The sequence below is a fragment of the Salvelinus fontinalis genome, chromosome 4 (genome assembly GCF_029448725.1).
Source record: "Salvelinus fontinalis isolate EN_2023a chromosome 4, ASM2944872v1, whole genome shotgun sequence".
NCBI lineage: Eukaryota > Metazoa > Chordata > Actinopteri > Salmoniformes > Salmonidae > Salvelinus > Salvelinus fontinalis.
Window position 1 is genome coordinate 83,270,247 of NC_074668.1, and position 19,034 is coordinate 83,289,280.

The 19,034-nt window shown below is 46.3% G+C and overlaps 1 long non-coding RNA gene across 15 annotated transcripts; it reads right to left on the reverse strand.

Annotated features, from left to right (window-relative positions):
• Positions 1-14,730: 14,730 nt before the first annotated feature.
• On the reverse strand, positions 14,731-18,951 carry LOC129854528 (uncharacterized). 15 transcript variants are annotated; one of them, XR_008759316.1, is made up of 5 exons: positions 16,438-18,951; positions 16,014-16,399; positions 15,474-15,937; positions 14,930-15,435; positions 14,731-14,890 (listed from the first exon to the last, which is right to left on the reverse strand). It is a non-coding gene; the product is annotated as an uncharacterized LOC129854528 (long non-coding RNA). The 15 variants fall into 15 exon arrangements; XR_008759319.1 differs by having other exon boundaries at positions 14,731-15,435; positions 16,014-16,167; positions 16,244-16,399; positions 16,438-18,950; XR_008759324.1 differs by having other exon boundaries at positions 14,731-15,435; positions 15,474-15,860; positions 16,014-16,052; positions 16,129-16,399; positions 16,438-18,950.
• Between the last annotated feature and the right edge of the window lie 83 nt (positions 18,952-19,034).

Genomic DNA, 19,034 nt, shown 5'->3' on the forward strand with positions numbered 1-19,034 from the left:
TACATCACTGTGGTCATAATGTCCAGTACATCACTGTGGTCATATCTGTCAACGAGGGCCTCTGAAGTCCATACGAACGGTCACATGATAATTCCTCTGAGCTCTATTTGAGGAATCTTGTAGGAATGTTCCAGTCCTCCACCTTGTTAGTTTTGGTTGTCTTGATCCTTGTTTGATCACACAAGATGTAGAAACAGTGCTGCAGGCAGAAATATGTGGCTGGAAGTTTCCATTCGAAGCAGAAATATGTCTCCTACTGTACTGTTAAGTGTCGTCTCTGAGACCAAGTAGTCTACGGGCTAAGCTAACATTCTGTAGCTCTAGTACCAATATGGGGAATACACAGTATATCTGAGGTGATTCTTATTGAATGGTATAGTATCCACTATGTATTTATTTATTTATTTTACCGTTATTTTACCAGGTAAGTTGACTGAGAACACGTTCTCATTTGCAGCAACGACCTGGGGAATAGTTACAGGGGAGAGGAGGGGGATGAATGAGCCAATTGTAAACTAGCATTACCCCCCCCCCCCCCCCCCCCCCCCCGCCCTCTTTAGAGTGGTAGAATGATATCCAATCAGGGTTGAATCTCTGATTAATTGATTAGTTGATCACCCTGTGTGTCTCTGTACTGCCCTGTAACCATACCAACAGAACCTGTCTTCTAAAAAGGGGGAACGTGGTGTTTAAGCTCATCGTCAGTTTGCTGTAAAGAGTAGTGTCACGGTAACGCTGTTTGTGTTCGTCTGATGTCATCACACCGGTGGCTTTACCTGTCCCTGCTTTATAAAGGTGAACCCTCTTTAAGAGTCTAAATGATGTCTTCTGTAATATGGACCCATATTTGTCCCAGTATGTATATACCACAGCTATGCTGCCATGGAACCATAATGTGTATACGACGTCTCAATGAAACTCAGTCACTATGTTGAGGTGTCCCAGCTGTACAGTTCCCTGCAAACATTCATGTCCAGAATGACAGACATGTACAGTTATTCCTGGTCTGATGTGTCTCTCTGCTTACATCTACTTTTTTGTATCAGGTTATTTTTTACTCCCTAGAAGATGATTATTATGTGATGACTATGTCCTATGCAAATATGAAACAAATTAACAGGATTAATACGATATAATGTTATGTTGTCTTAACTTGTATGCATGGATTTGTGAAGTTTACATTTGGTAAATTAAATTCATAAATTAGCATTTTTTTTTTTATGTTCATGTGTCTTTTTTTTGGACAGTAGCTTAAATATGATAAATAATCATTTGAATGTGGTCAGTGTCTTTTTCTGGATGATAGTTTAATTTGTACAGTAATTCATAGCCACATACAGCTCCCACTATATGCCCGTTCACGCCGGTTTCATCACCCTGACAACAGACAGCTATGGCTGGGTCCCAAATGCCTCCCTAATCATTACTATGGGCTCTGTAGTAGTGCTCAATGGAGGGAATAGGGTTCATCGTTACTATGGGCTCTGTAGTAGTGCTCAATGGAGGGAATAGGGTTCATCGTTACTATGGGCTCTGTAGTAGTGCTCAATGGAGGGAATAGGGTGCCATTTGAGACTTAATTATAGTTATCTGTATGGTAACCTGGCTGCCAGTCATGATAGGACACACCTGGGCTCTTCTTACAGTATATCACTAGTTCACATGATAGGACACACCTGGGCCCTTACAGTATATCACTAGGTCACATGATAGGACATACCTGGGCCCTTCTTACAGTATATCACTAGGTCACATGATAGGACACACCTGGGTTCTTCTTACAGTATATCACTAGTTCACATGATAGGACACACCTGGGCCCTTACAGTATATCACTAGGTCACATGATAGGACATACCTGGGCCCTTCTTACAGTATATCACTAGGTCACATGATAGGACACACCTGGGTTCTTCTTACAGTATATAACTAGGTCACATGATAGGACACACCTGGGCTCTTACAGTATATAACTAGGTCACATGATAGGGCATACCTGGGCCCTTCTTACAGTATATCACTAGGTCACATGATAGGGCCCTTCTTACAGTATATCACTAGGTCACATGATAGGACATACCTGGGCTCTTCTTACTGTATATCACTAGGTCACATGATAGTCTCCTGTCTACATGACACCACCAGGAACACCTGGGCCCTGGTTACTGGCTACATGACACCACCAGGAACAACTGGGCCCTGGTTACTGGCTACATGACACCACCAGGAACAACTGGGCCCGGGTTACTGTCTACATGACACCACCAGGAACAACTGGGCCCTGGTTACTGTCTACATGAGACCACCAGGAACAACTGGGCCCGGGTTACTTTCTACATGACACCACCAGGAACAACTGGGCCCTGGTTACTGTCTACATGACACCACCAGGAACAACTGGGCCCTGGTTACTGTCTACATGACACCACCAGGAACAACTGGGCCCTGGTTACTGGCTACATGCCACCACCAGGAACAACTGGGCCCTGGTTACTGGCTACATGACACCACCAGGAACAACTGGGCCCTGGTTACTGTCTACATGACACCACCAGGAACAACTGGGCCCTGGTTACTGTCTACATGACACCACCAGGAACAACTGGGCCCTGGTTACTGTCTACATGACACCACCAGGAACAACTGGGCCCTGGTTACTGTCTACATGAGACCACCAGGAACAACTGGGCCCGGATTACTGTCTACATGACACCACCAGGAACAACTGGGCCCTGGTTACTGGCTACATGACACCACCAGGAACAACTGGGCCCTGGTTACTGTCTACATGAGACCACCAGGAACAACTGGGCCCGGGTTACTGTCTACATGACACCACCAGGAACAACTGGGCCCTGGTTACTGTCTACATGACACCACCAGGAACAACTGGGCCCTGGTTACTGTCTACATGACACCACCAGGAACAACTGGGCCCTGGTTACTGTCTACATGACACCACCAGGAACAACTGGGCCCGGGTTACTGTCTACATGACACCACCAGGAACAACTGGGCCCTGGTTACTGTCTACATGACACCACCAGCAACAACTGGGCCCTGGTTACTGGCTACATGACACCACCAGGAACAACTGGGCCCTGGTTACTGGCTACATGACACCACCAGGAACAACTGGGCCCTGGTTACTGTCTACATGACACCACCAGGAACAACTGGGCCCTGGTTACTGGCTACATGACACCACCAGGAACAACTGGGCCCTGGTTACTGGCTACATGACACCACCAGGAACAACTGGGCCCTGGTTACTGGCTACATGACACCACCAGGAACAACTGGGCCCTGGTTACTGGCTACATGACACCACCAGGAACAACTGGGCCCTGGTTACTGGCTACATGACACCACCAGGAACAACTGAGCCCTGGTTACTGGCTACATGACACCACCAGGAACAACTGGGCCCGGGTTACTGGCTACATGACACCACCAGGAACAACTGGGCCCTGGTTACTGTCTACATGACACCACCAGGAACAACTGGGCCCGGGTTACTGTCTACATGACACCACCAGGAACAACTGGGCCCTGGTTACTGTCTACATGACACCACCAGCAACAACTGGGCCCTGGTTACTGTCTACATGACACCACCAGGAACAACTGGGCCCTGGTTACTGGCTACATGACACCACCAGGAACAACTGGGCCCTGGTTACTGGCTACATGACACCACCAGGAACAACTGGGCCCTGGTTACTGGCTACATGACACCACCAGGAACAACTGGAGTTTCTCCCGGGGAAGAAAAGTCACCCGATAGTTCTGACTATGAAGTTGATCCTCCATGCCACATTGGCAGATCATCGTCATGTCTAGTTACTGGCAGATCATCGTCATGTCTAGTTACTGGCAGATCATCGTCATGTCTAGTTACTGGCAGATCATCGTCATGTCTAGTTACTGGCAGATCATCGTCATGTCTAGTTACTGGCAGTTCATCGTCATGTCTAGTTACTGGCAGATCATCGTCATGTCTAGTTACTGGCAGATCATCGTCATGTCTAGTTACTGGCAGATCATCGTCATGTCTAGTTACTGGCAGATCATCGTCATGTCTAGTTACTGGCAGATCATTGGCAGATCATCGTCATGTCTAGTTACTGGCAGATCATCGTCATGTCTAGTTACTGGCAGATCATCGTCATGTCTAGTTACTGGCAGATGATTGGCAGATCATCGTCATGTCTAGTTACTGGCAGATCATCGTCATGTCTAGTTACTGGCAGATCATCGTCATGTCTAGTTACTGGCAGATCATCGTCATGTCTAGTTACTGGCAGATCATCGTCATGTCTAGTTACTGGCAGATCATCGTCATGTCTAGTTACTGGCAGATCATCGTCATGTCTAGTTACTGGCAGATCATCGTCATGTCTAGTTACTGGCAGTTCATCGTCATGTCTAGTTACTGGCAGATCATTGGCAGATCATCGTCATGTCTAGTTACTGGCAGATCATCGTCATGTCTAGTTACTGGCAGATCATCGTCATGTCTAGTTACTGGCAGATCATCGTCATATCTAGTTACTGGCAGATCATCGTCATGTCTAGTTACTGGCAGATCATCGTCATGTCTAGTTACTGGCAGATCATCGTCATGTCTAGTTACTGGCAGATCATCGTCATGTCTAGTTACTGGCAGATCATCGTCATGTCTAGTTACTGGCAGATCATCGTCATGTCTAGTTACTGGCAGATCATCGTCATGTCTAGTTACTGGCAGATCATCGTCATGTCTAGTTACTGGCAGATCATCGTCATGTCTAGTTACTGGCAGATCATCGTCATGTCTAGTTACTGGCAGATCATCGTCATGTCTAGTTACTGGCAGTTCATCGTCATGTCTAGTTACTGGCAGATCATTGGCAGATCATCGTCATGTCTAGTTACTGGCAGATCATCGTCATGTCTAGTTACTGGCAGATCATCGTCATGTCTAGTTACTGGCAGATCATCGTCATATCTAGTTACTGGCAGATCATCGTCATGTCTAGTTACTGGCAGATCATCGTCATGTCTAGTTACTGGCAGATCATCGTCATGTCTAGTTACTGGCAGATCATCGTCATGTCTAGTTACTGGCAGATCATCGGCAGATCATCGTCATGTCTAGTTACTGGCAGATCATCGTCATGTCTAGTTACTGGCAGATCATTGGCAGATCATCGTCATGTCTAGTTACTGGCAGATCATCGTCATGTCTAGTTACTGGCAGATCATCGTCATGTCTAGTTACTGGCAGATCATCGTCATGTCTAGTTACTGGCAGATCATCGCCATGTCTAGTTACTGGCAGATCATCGTCATGTCTAGTTACTGGCAGATCATCGTCATGTCTAGTTACTGGCAGATCATCGTCATGTCTAGTTACTGGCAGATCATCGTCATGTCTAGTTACTGGCAGATCATCGTCATGTCTAGTTACTGGCAGATCATCGTCATGTCTAGTTACTGGCAGATCATCGTCATGTCTAGTTACTGGCAGATCATCGTCATGTCTAGTTACTGGCAGATCATCGTCATGTCTAGTTACTGGCAGATCATCGTCATGTCTAGTTACTGGCAGATCATTGGCAGATCATCGTCATGTCTAGTTACTGGCAGATCATTGGCAGATCATCGTCATGTCTAGTTACTGGCAGATCATCATCATGTCTAGTTACTGGCAGATCATCGTCATGTCTAGTTACTGGCATAGAGCGGGAATATATTATATCTGAATGATACTGGGGGCAAGGCAACCTGCCAATGTCACTCTGAAAGAAGTGATTGTGTCCTCCTCTGTCAAAACCGGGAAATCTTTCTGCTACCACAGCAAAGCGGTCAGATTTAATTAACGGAGCATTGGGTTGCAGGGAGAGGTGGCGGTGACGGAAGAGAGCTGGCAGGGACGGAAGGAAGGTGTTGAAATCATTATGCTAATACACTGGTTAATACTCAGGTAATAAACCTCACCTCTACCTTCGTGGCGTTAGAATGCATGGTTGGTCATGGATGCACTGAGAGTAGTGTTAGATTGGATGGTTGGTCATGAATGTATTGACAGTAGTGTTAGATTGGATGGTTGGCCATGGTTGTACTGAGAGTAGTGTTAGATTGGATGGTTGGTCATGGATGTACTGAGAGTAGTGTTAGATTGGGTGGTTGGTCATGGATGTATTGACAGTAGTGTTAGATTGGATGATTGGTCATGCATGTATTGACAGTAGTGTTAGATTGGATGGTTGGTCATGGATGTATTGACAGTAGTGTTAGATTGGATGATTGGTCATGGATGTATTGACAGTAGTGTTAGATTGGATGATTGGTCATGGATGTATTGACAGTAGTGTTAGAACTGAGAGTATTGACACACTCCCACAGTGTGCTGACTGGCTAGAGAGCTGAGTGTACTAGGAACAGAGGCTGGTACACAGGAGATCAAACTCATTGTGGGTTGCATCCCAAATGGCAACCGATCCCCTTTATAGTGCACTACTTCTGACCATGGGACCTGGTAAAAAGTAGTGCACTATAAAGGGAATAGGGTGCCATTTGGAACATAACAGCCCTGAAGTACAAACGTCTCTTAATTCAACAGAGACACGGCGATATAATACTAATCTCCTAATTCCATTTTCTATATGTACTTTCCAATTCCCTGTCACGGCAAGGTTACCCTAATCACCCCTCTATCTCTTTCTAGGAACCGATAAGGGATTATTGGTAAAAAGCCTGTGTTGCAATCAGTGCTTCGTTAGATAAATATTTACTATAGCGTACAAGTGAGGGCAGTGCATTTTCTATTCAGGTCACACTGATTGTGGTATCCATGCCAAGGTCTCTGTGAGAGAGGGGCCAGAGAGGATTGGAGGACTGGGCACATTCTCACCAGTGTTCACATGAGGGCACATAACAATTCATGAGGGCACATAACAACTCATAAAGGGCACATAACAACTTATAAAGGGCACATAACAATTCATGAGGGCACATAACAACTTATAAAGGGCACATAACAACTTATAAAGGGCACATAACAATTCATGAGGGCACATAACAATTCATAAAGGGCACATAACAACTAATAAGGGCATATAACAACTCTTAAGGGCATATAACAACTCTTAAGGGCACATAACAACTCTTAAGGGCACATAACAACTCATGAGGGCACATAACAATTCATGAGGGCACATAACAATTCATGAGGGCACATAACAACTCATAAAGGGCACATAACAACTCATAAAGGGCACATAACAACTCATAAAGGGCACATAACAACTCATAAAGGGCACATAACAACTCATAAAGGGCACATAACAACTCATAAAGGGCACATAACAACTCATAAAGGGCACATAACAACTCATAAAGGGCACATAACAACTCATAAAGGGCACATAACAACTCATAAAGGGCACATAACAACTCATAAAGGGCACATAACAACTCATAAAGGGCACATAACAACTCATAAGGGCACATAACAACTCATAAGGGCACATAACAACTCATAAGGGCACATAACAACTCATAAGGGCACATAACAACTCATAAGGGCACATAACAACTCATAAGGGCACATAACAACTCATAAGGGCACATAACAACTCATAAGGGCACATAACAACTCATAAGGGCACATAACAACTCATAAGGGCACATAACAACTCATAAGGGCACATAACAACTCATAAGGGCACATAACAACTCATAAGGGCACATAACAACTCATAAGGGCACATAACAACTCATGAGGGCACATAACAACTCATGAGGGCACATAACAACTCATGAGGGCACATAACAACTCATGAGGGCACATAACAACTCATGAGGGCACATAACAACTCATGAGGGCACATAACAACTCATGAGGGCACATAACAACTCATGAGGGCACATAACAACTCATGAGGGCACATTACAACTCATGAGGGCACATAACAACTCACGAGGACACATAACAACTCCTAAGGGCACATAACAACTCATAAGGGCACATAAGAACTCCTAAGGGCACATAATCAATCAATCAATCAATCAAGTTTATTTTATATAGCCCTTCGTACATCAGCTAATATCTCGAAGTGCTGTACAGAAACCCAGCCTAAAACCCCAAACAGCAAGCAATGCAGGTGTAGAAGCACGGTGGCTAGGAAAAACTCCCTAGAAAGGCCAAAACCTAGGAAGAAACCTAGAGAGGAACCAGGCTATGAGGGGTGGCCAGTCCTCTTCTGGCTGTGCCGGGTGGAGATTATAACAGAACTATGCCAAGATGTTCAAAATGTTCATAAGTGACAAGCATGGTCAAATAATAATCATGAATAATTTTCAGTTGGCTTTTCATAGCTGATCATTAAGAGTTGAAAACAGCAGGTCTGGGACAGGTGGCGGTTCCATAACCGCAGGCAGAACAGTTGAAACTGGAATAGCAGCAAGGCCAGGCGGACTGGGGGCAGCAAGGAGTCATCATGCCCGGTAGTCCTGACGTATGGTCCTAGGGCTCAGGTCCTCCGAGAGAGAGAAAGAAAGAGAGAAGGAGAGAATTAGAGAGAGCCAAGATTTTCAAAATGTTCATAAATGACAAGCATGGTCAAATAATAATCAGGAATAAAAGTCAGTTGGCTTTTCATAGCCGATCATTAAGAGAAGAAAGCAGCAGGTCTAGGACAGGAAGGGGTTCCATAACCGCAGGCAGAGGAGTTGAAACTGAAACAGCAGCAAGGCCAGGTGGACTGGGGACAGCAAGGAGTCATCATGCCTGGTTTGCCGTGACGTATGGTCCTAGGGCTCAGGTTCTCAGAGAGAGAGAAAGAAAGAGAGAACGAGAGAATTAGAGAGAGCATACTTAAATTCACACAGGACACTGGATAAGACAGGAGAAGTACTCCAGGTATAACCAACTGACCCTAGCCCCCCGACACATAAACTACTGCAGCATAAATACTGGAGGCTGAGACAGGAGCGGTCAGGAGACACTGTGGCCCCATCCGAAGATACCCCCGGACAGGGCCAAACAGGAAGGATATAACCCCACCCACTTTGCCAAAGCACAGCCCCCGCACCACTAGAGGGATATCTTCAACCACCAACTTACAATCCTGAGACAAGGCTGAGTATAGCCCACAAAGATCTCCACCACAGCACAAACCAAGGGGGAGGCGCCAACCCAGACAGGAAGATCACGTCAGTAACTCAACCCACTCAGGTGACGCACCCCTCCTAGGGACGGCATGAAAGAGCACCAGTAAGCCAGTGACTCAGCCCCTTATGTGCCCTTAAGAACTCATAAGGACACATAACAACTCATAAGGACACATAACACCTCATAAAGGACACATAACAACTCCTAAGGACACATAGCAACTTATAAAGGGCACATAACAAATTATAAAGGGCACATAACAACTCATAAAGGGCAGATAACAACTCATAAAGGGCACATAACAAATTATAAAGGACACATAACAACTCATGGGGAAAATGGTTCCATTTGGGACACAGCCAAGAAGTCATGAGGATACATGAGGACGCATAAGAAGACATAAGGATACACGAGGACGCATAAGAAGTCATGAGGATACATGAGGACGCATAAGAAGTCATGAGGATACATGAGGACGCATAAGAAGACATAAGGATACATGAGGACGCATAAGAAGTCATGAGGATACATGAGGACGCATAAGAAGTCATGAGGATACATGAGGACGCATAAGAAGACATAAGGATACATGAGGACGCATAAGAAGACATAAGGATACATGAGGACGCATAAGAAGACATAAGGATACATGAGGACGCATAAGAAGTCATGAGGACGCATAAGAAGTCATAAGGATAACTAATAACAACCAGACATTGACACATTGGACTCCTTACGTTTCTCCCTGCGTCATTTCACCTGAAAATGGACGTTTCACTTCCTTTTATTTCATCCCTCACTTTTTAACCACTTCTGCTTGTATTCTCTCACTATTTAGGGTAATTCCTGCCGTCTGGTTTGCTTAATATAAGACATTTGAAATGATTTATACTTTGATTTTTTACTTTCAATACTTAAATAATATTTAAAACCAAAATACTTTAAAACTTTTACTCAAATAGTATTTTACCGGGTTACTTTCACTTTTACTTCAGTCATTTTCTATAAAGGTATATTTACTTTCACTCAAGTACGACAATTAGGTACTTTTTCCACCACTGAGTAGTCCACTATGGTGGGATTGTTCAGTGCATAAGACATGGCCAGTTGTGCCAGTTGTGATACAGCCTGGAATCGAACCAGGGTCTGTAGTGACACCTCTTAACACTGAGATGCAGTGCCTCAGACCACTGCGCCACTCTGGAGCCACTCAATAGTAGTGCTAACTACTTAGCTAGCTAGTGTTAGTGTGCAGTGGAGAATGAAACCCATTGTTGAGGAAGGTTCCTGTTACAGTCCTGTGTTATTGTACTGATCAGAGGTTAGAGAACGAGGTCACATGGGTTTTTAAACCACAGTCGGGGCCACGTGAGGCAACAGGTCAGAGAGCTGGGTCAGCGTCTGAAATGGCACCTTATTCCCATAGGGCTCTGGTCAAAAGTAGTGCACTAAATAGGGAATAGGGTGCCATAGAGCTCTGGTCAAAAGTAGTGCACTAAATAGGGAATAGGGTGCCATTGGGGACATAACCTGGGTCTGTGAGCTTGGTCTAATAAAGCCTCATGGTAAAGACTGGGACTTCCTGTCTGGGTAACCCTTTAGGACAAATGGTCACGAGAATGGAGGAATTGAGCAGTATCGGCACTTCCTGTCTGGGTAACCCTTTAGGAAAAATGGCCATGATAATTCAGCAATGGAGCAGTATGGGGACTTCCTGTCTGGGTAACCCCCTGCTCCATTCCTCCATATTAATGCCCATGATTTTTGAACGAGACGCTCGACGAACACGTGTCCACATACTTTTGTTCACGTAGTGATATTTCTCATTGGGAGATCTACTCATCCCCGCTTAGTAAATATTGTTTTACATCGAGTTTTACCGACCTCTGGGCCATCCGAGGTTCTCCTGCTACTTTGAAAAGAGAAGCAGAACTCCTGCTACTGATGTCGGCTCAGTGGGAGAGCTAGGCTAGAGTTAACTGGACCTGAGGGACAGAGCAGTACTAGGGTGGTACTGGGGTGGGAGAGCTAGGCTAGAGTTAACTGGACCTGAGGGACAGAGCGGTACTGGGGTGGTACTGGGGTGGGAGAGCTAGGCTAGAGATAACTGGACCTGAGGGACAGAGAGGTACTGGGGTGGTACTGGGGTGGTACTGGGAGAGCTAGGCTATAGATAACTGGACCTGAGGGACAGAGAGGCACTAGGGTGGTACTGGGGTGGTACTGGGAGAGCTAGGCTAGAGATAACTGGACCTGAGGGACAGAGAGGTACTAGGGTGGTACTGGGGTGGTACTGGGAGAGCTAGGCTAGAGATAACTGGACCTGAGGGACAGAGAGGTACTAGGGTGGTACTGGGGTGAGGTGGTACTAGGGTGGTACTAGTGTGGTACTAGTGTGGTACTGGGGTGGTACTGGGGTGGTACTGGTGTGGTACTAGGGCGAAACTAGGGTAGAAGGTGGTACTAAGGTGGTACTGGTGTGAGGTGCTACTTGGGTGGTACTAAGGTGGTACTAGGGTGAGGTGGTACTAGAGTGGTACTAGGGTGGTACTGGTGTGGCACTAAGGTGGTACTAGGGTGGTACTAGGATGGTACTATGGTGGTACTAGGGTGATACTGGTGTGAGGTGATATAAGGGTGGTACTAAGGTGGTACTAGGGTGGTACTGGTGTGGTACTAGGGTGGTACTAGGGTGGTACTAAGGTGGTACTAGGGTGGTACTAGGGTGGGGTGGTACTGGGATGAGGTAGTACTAGGGTGGTACTAAGGTGGTACTGGTATGAAGGTGGTACTAAGGTGGTACTAGGGTGTTACTGGTGTGAGGTGGTACTAAGGTGATACTAGAGTGGTACTAGGGTGGTACTGGTGTGGTACTAGAGTGGTACTAGGGTGGTACTAGGGTGATACTGGTGTGGTACTAGAGTGGTACAAGGGTGTTACTAGGGTGGTTTGAAGGTGGTACTAGGGTTGCACTAAGGTGGTACTAGGGTGGTACTAAGGTGATACTAGGGTGATAATGGTGTGGTACTAGAGTGGTACTAGGGTGGTACTAAGGTGATACTAGTGGTGTACTAAGGTGGTACTAAGGTGGTACTAGGGTGGTACTGGTGTGGTACTAAGGTGGTACTAAGGTGGTACTAGGGTGGTACTAAGGTGGCACTAGGGTGGTACTAGAATGGTACTAGAGTGGCACTAGGGTGGTACTAATGTGGTACTAGGGTGGTACTAAGGTGGTACTAGTGTGGTACTGGTGTGGTACTAAGGTGGTACTAGGGTGGTACTAAGGTGGCACTAAGGTGGTACTAGGGTGGTACTGGTGTGGTACTAAGGTGGTACTAAGGTGGTACTAGGGTGGTACTGGTGTGAGGTAGTACTAGGGTGGTAAGAAGGTGGTACTAGGGTGGTGCTACGGTGGTACTCGAGTGGTACTAAGGTGGTACTGGTGTGGTACTAAGGTGGTACTAGGGTGGTACTAAGGTTGTACTAGGGTGGTACTGGTGTGAGTTGGTACTAGGGTGGTACTAGGGTGGTACGAAGGTGATACTAGGGTGGTACTGGTGTGAGGTGGTACTAGGGTGGTACTAGGGTGATACAAGGGTGGTACTAGGGGGGTACTAAGGTGGTACAAGGGTGGTACTAAGGTGGTACTAGTGTGGTACTGGTGTGGTACTAGGGTGGTACTAAGGTGGTACTGGTGTGGTACTGGGGTGGTAATAAGGTGGTACTAGGGTGGTACTAAGGTGGTACTAGGGTGTTACTAGGGTGGTACTGGTATGAAGGTGCTACTAAGGTGCTACTAAGGTGGTACTAGGGTGGTACTAAGGTGATACTAGGGTGGTACTAAGGTGGTACTAGTGTGGTACTGGTGTGGTACTAGGATGGTACTAAGGTGGTACTATGGTGGTACTGGTGTGAGGTGGTACTAGGGTGATACAGGGGTGGTGCTAGGGTGCTACTAAGGTGGTACTAGGGTGGTACTAAGGTGGTACTAAGGTGACACTAGGGTGGTACTAAGGTGGTACTAGGATGGTACTAAGGTGGTACTAGGGTGGTACTGGGATGAGGTGGTACTAGGGTGGTACTAAGGTGGTACAGGGTGGTACTGGTATTAAGGTGGTACTAAGGTGGTACTAGGGTGTTACTGGTGTGGTGTGATGTGGTACTAAGGTGGTACTAGGGTGGTACTAAGGTGATACTAGGGTGGTACTAAGGTGGTACTAGTTTGGTACTGGTGTGGTACTAGGGTGGTACTAAGGTGGTACTAGGGTGGTACTGGTGTGGTACTGAGGTGAGGTGGTACTAAGGTGGTACTAGGGTGGTACTAAGGTGGTACTAGGGTGGTACTAAGGTGGTACTCGGGTGAGGTGGTTACTAGGGTGGTACTAAGGTGGTCCTAGGGTAGTACTAAGGTGGTACAAGGGTGGTACTAAGGTGGTACTAGTGTGGTACTGGTGTGGTACTAGGGTGGTACTAAGGTGGTACTGGTGTGGTACTGGGGTGGTAATAAGGTGGTACTAGGGTGGTACTAAGGTGGTACTAGGGTGTTACTAGGGTTTTACTGGTATGAAGGTGCTACTAAGGTGCTACTAAGGTGGTACTAGGGTGGTACTAAGGTGATACTAGGGTGGTACTAAGGTGGTACTAGTGTGGTACTGGTGTGGTACTAGGATGGTACTAAGGTGGTACTATGGTGGTACTGGTGTGAGGTGGTACTAGGGTGATACAGGGGTGGTACTAGGGTGCTACTAAGGTGGTACTAGGGTGGTACTAAGGTGGTACTAAGGTGACACTAGGGTGGTACTAAGGTGGTACTAGGATGGTACTAAGGTGGTACTAGGGTGGTACTGGTGTGGTACTGGGATGAGGTGGTACTAGGGTGGTACTAAGGTGGTACTAGGGTGGTACTGGTATGAAGGTGGTACTAAGGTGGTACTAGGGTGTTACTGGTGTGATGTGGTACTAAGGTGGTACTAGGGTGGTACTAAGGTGATACTAGGGTGGTACTAAGGTGGTACTAGTGTGGTACTGGTGTGGTACTAGGGTTGTACTAAGGTGGTACTAGGGTGGTACTGGTGTGGTACTGAGGTGAGGTGGTACTAAGGTGGTACTAGGGTGGTACTAAGGTGGTACTAGGGTGGTACTAAGGTGGTACTCGGGTGAGGTGGTTACTAGGGTGGTACTAAGGTGGTCCTAGGGTGGTACTAAGGTGGTACTAAGGTGGCACTAAGGTGGTACTAGGGTGGTACTAGGGTGGTACTAGGGTGGAGTAGGCCTGAGGGGGAGATACGTACTGGGGTTGTACTACAGTGAGGTTGATAAATTCCAGTAACATTTCCAAAATTCCTAGAAGTCCTGGTAGGAATATTCCTGGAATTTAGGAGGGAATACGCAGGAACACCGGTAATCCCCCCAACCAGAATGTTTGTAAAACCTGGGAATGGTGGGAAAGACATTTGCTGGAATGTTGCTGCCCTAGTTGGTTCTGGTGATATTTTCCACACAGAAACATTTTACAGTATTCAAACATTTCCCAAGAGTGAAAAAAAACAAAGAAGAGACAGAAACGTGAGACAGGTATAAATGATTGTTATTATAATTGTTTAAGATATGAACACATCTCACTGCAATGGGCTATACGAACCACACACTACCTCTCAACAAGGTAAGACACAAACTAACTCTGCAGAGCACCTCATCCACTCACTGGTAGGTATTGGTGATGCTCATCACCTCATCCACTCACTGGTAGGTATTGGTGAAGCACAGCACCTCATCCACTCACTGGTAGGTATTGGTGATGCTCATCACCTCATCCACTCACTGGTAGGTATTGGTAATGCACAGCACCTCATCCACTCACTGGTAGGTATTGGTGATGCACAGCACCTCATCCACTCACTGGTAGGTATTGGTGATGCACAGCACCTCATCCACTCACTGGTAGGTATTGGTGATGCACAGCACCTCATCCACTCACTGGTAGGTATTGGTGATGCTCATCACCTCATCCACTCACTGGTAGGTATTGGTAATGCACAGCACCTCATCCACTCACTGGTAGGTATTGGTGATGCACAGCACCTCATCCACTCACTGGTAGGTATTGGTGATGCACAGCACCTCATCCACTCACTGGTACAGTAGGTGAAGCACAGCACCTCATCCACTCACTGGTAGGTATTGGTGATGCTCATCACCTCATCCACTCACTGGTAGGTATTGGTAATGCACAGCACCTCATCCACTCACTGGTAGGTATTGGTGATGCTCATCACCTCATCCACTCACTGGTACAGTAGGTGAAGCACAGCACCTCATCCACTCACTGGTAGGTATTGGTGATGCTCATCACCTCATCCACTCACTGGTAGGTATTGGTAATGCACAGCACCTCATCCACTCACTGGTAGGTATTGGTGATGCTCATCACCTCATCCACTCACTGGTAGGTATTGGTGATGCACATGACCTCATCCACTCACTGGTACAGTAGGTGAAGCACAGCACCTCATCCACTCACTGGTAGGTATTGGTGATGCACATGACCTCATCCTCTCACTGGTACAGTAGGTGAAGCACAGCACCTCATCCTCTCACTGGTACAGTAGGTGATGCACAGCACCTCATCCTCTCACTGGTAGGTATTGGTGATGCACAGCACCTCATCCTCTCACTGGTAGGTATTGGTGATGCCCATCACCTCATCCACTCACTGGTACAGTAGGTGAAGCACAGCACCTCATCCTCTCACTGGTAGGTATTGGTGATGCACAGCACCTCATCCTCTCACTGGTACAGTAGGTGAAGCACAGCACCTCATCCACTCACTGGTACAGTAGGTGAAGCACAGCACCTCATCCACTCACTGGTAGGTATTGGTGATGCCCATCACCTCATCCTCTCACTGGTACAGTAGGTGAAGCACAGCACCTCATCCACTCACTGGTACAGTAGGTGAAGCACAGCACCTCATCCACTCACTGGTAGGTATTGGTGATGCCCATCACCTCATCCTCTCACTGGTACAGTAGGTGAAGCACAGCACCTCATCCTCTCACTGGTACAGTAGGTGAAGCACAGCACCTCATCCACTCACTGGTAGGTATTGGTGATGCTCATCACCTCATCCACTCACTGGTAGGTATTGGTGATGCCCATCACCTCATCCACTCACTGGTAGGTATTGGTGATGCTCATCACCTCATCCACTCACTGGTAGGTATTGGTGATGCCCATCACCTCATCCTCTCACTGGTACAGTAGGTGAAGCACAGCACCTCATCCTCTCACTGGTAGGTATTGGTGATGCCCATCACCTCATCCTCTCACTGGTACAGTAGGTGAAGCATTGTTTCTTGCCTTTAATTAAATATCACAACAGTGCTTTCTTTGAATAAAGGTTTGTATAGTCCAATTTCCAAAGGTCTCTATCGTTGTTATTGCAATGTAGGGGCAAACTAGGACACACTAAAAAAAAGTAACATTTGGCTTCATTGACACGTACCCCCATATAGACATTGTACTGAAACACAGCGGATTGACGGAAACAATAGGTGGTCGTCTATTCCAGTGGTTCCCAAACTGTGGGGTGCCCAGAGTTTGGGAACCATTAGACATGACAAAATTGTAAAATAATTGCAAGAAAATTAGCATTTAAACGGCAACAATTTCCTTGCACCCCATATGACAAAATGTGTAGAATTGCAGGAAAAAAGCTTTTAAACCTGCTAAATTCTCTCCGCCAACAAGCGGGGTGTCAACAGTTTGCGTCATGAACAGTGCTTGTGTCCATAGGGGGGGACGGGGACGGTACGGGACGAAGGGGCGTGGGACGGGGGTGGACGGTACGGGATGTTACCCAACGCTGGAGAGGGGGGCTCCGAGTGAAAACGTTTGGGAACCCCTGATCTATACCGACAACAGAACACAAGGACAGTTTATTATTATTGCAAATCAAAGACGTGAAAGTCGATGCCAAACCATTGTTGACAACCCCTAAAACCACGAATAGGACAACTGAGGTATTTCAGATTAGACTCAGACACACACACACACACACCCACACACACACACCCTGCCATCTTGCTCTGCATATACATACAATGTGACCATTATGTAGAGATGAAGAAACTGTACCATATGCTATCCCTTACTGTTGACACTGTTTAATCCATAGGACTCTCGATGGATGGGTTCTATCCCTCACTGTTGATACTGTTTATTCCATAGGACTCTGAAAGGATGGGTTCTAACCGTTACTGTTGACACTGTTTATTCCATAGGACTCTGGATGGATGGGTTCTAACCGTTACTGTTGACACTGTTTATTCCATAGGACTCTGAATGGATGGGTTCTAACCGTTACTGTTGACACTGTTTAATCCATAGGACTCTGAATGGATGGGTTCTAACCATTACTGTTGACACTGTTTAATCCATAGGACTCTGGATGGATGGGTTCTAACCGTTACTGTTGACACTGTTTATTCCATAGGACTCTGAATGGATGGGTTCTAACCGTTACTGTTTAATCCATAGGACTCTGGATGGATGGGTTCTAACCGTTACTGTTTATTCCATAGGACTCTGGATGGATGGGTTCTAACCGTTACTGTTTATTCCATAGGACTCTGGATGGATGGGTTCTAACCGTTACTGTTTATTCTATAGGACTCTGAATGGATGGGTTCTAACCATTACTGTTGACACTGTTTATTCCATAGGACTCTGGATGGATGGGTTCTAACCGTTACTGTTGACACTGTTTATTCCATAGGACTCTGGATGGATGGGTTCTAACCGTTACTGTTGACACTGTTTATTCCATAGGACTCTGGATGGATGGGTTCTAACCGTTACTGTTGACACTGTTTAATCCATAGGACTCTGGATGGATGGGTTCTAACCGTTACTGTTGACACTGTTTATTCCATAGGACTCTGGATGGATGGGTTCTAACCGTTACTGTTTATTCCATAGGACTCTGGATGGATGGGTTCTAACCGTTACTGTTTATTCCTTAGGACTCTGGATGGATGGGTTCTAACCATTACTGTTTATTCCTTAGGACTCTGAATAGATGGGTTCTGTTTGGGTGACAAGACACCAGGTCCCATATTCATTAAGCCTCCCAGAGTAGGAGTGCTGTTCTCAGATCCACTTTGTTAAGACTATAATGAATGGACTGGGGGGGGCGGGGAACTTGATCCTAGATGAGTGTTCCTCCTCTGGGACGCTTTATGAATACAGGTCCCCTGAATCTCAACAGTATGTCTTTTAACCCCAAAACTATAGGACAACATAATGCCAGGGTAGGGACAGACAGATAACCACTGTGGAAGTACAACATAGTATTAATGAATATATGTTGTGCAACATAGTATTAATGAATATATGTTGTGCTTTTACATATGAATTAAAAAGAACGATTCAATATATCACCGTCATCACGCGATGGGACCTCTGATGACTCGTGACTAACCAGGAACTAGAAATATCCCCTTCACATTTAAAACGTTTGGTGTTAACTACGTGTTACAGTTTTGTCGGCAATATGCAGCCCGGTGGACCAACCATGACGGGTGTAACACGCCTGCAGTCTCGTAAATGAGGTGATCTTGAAGGATGTTGCAATATCGACGATCTATCAACCCGTTTTAAAAACCAACAGCCCTTTCAATGTCAGATTGATTGAAACAATCATGACAATACTATAAGTCGTTTTCCCCTTGATATGACGCAGGACCAGTGACCCCTTTCGACCAACAGACGGTTCACCCCCCCCCCCCCCCCCCCTCCCCCCCCACCCCCCCACCCCCACCCAATGTCCGTCGTGCACTTAAAGTAACTTACCAAAGTGACAAACCGTGTCCAT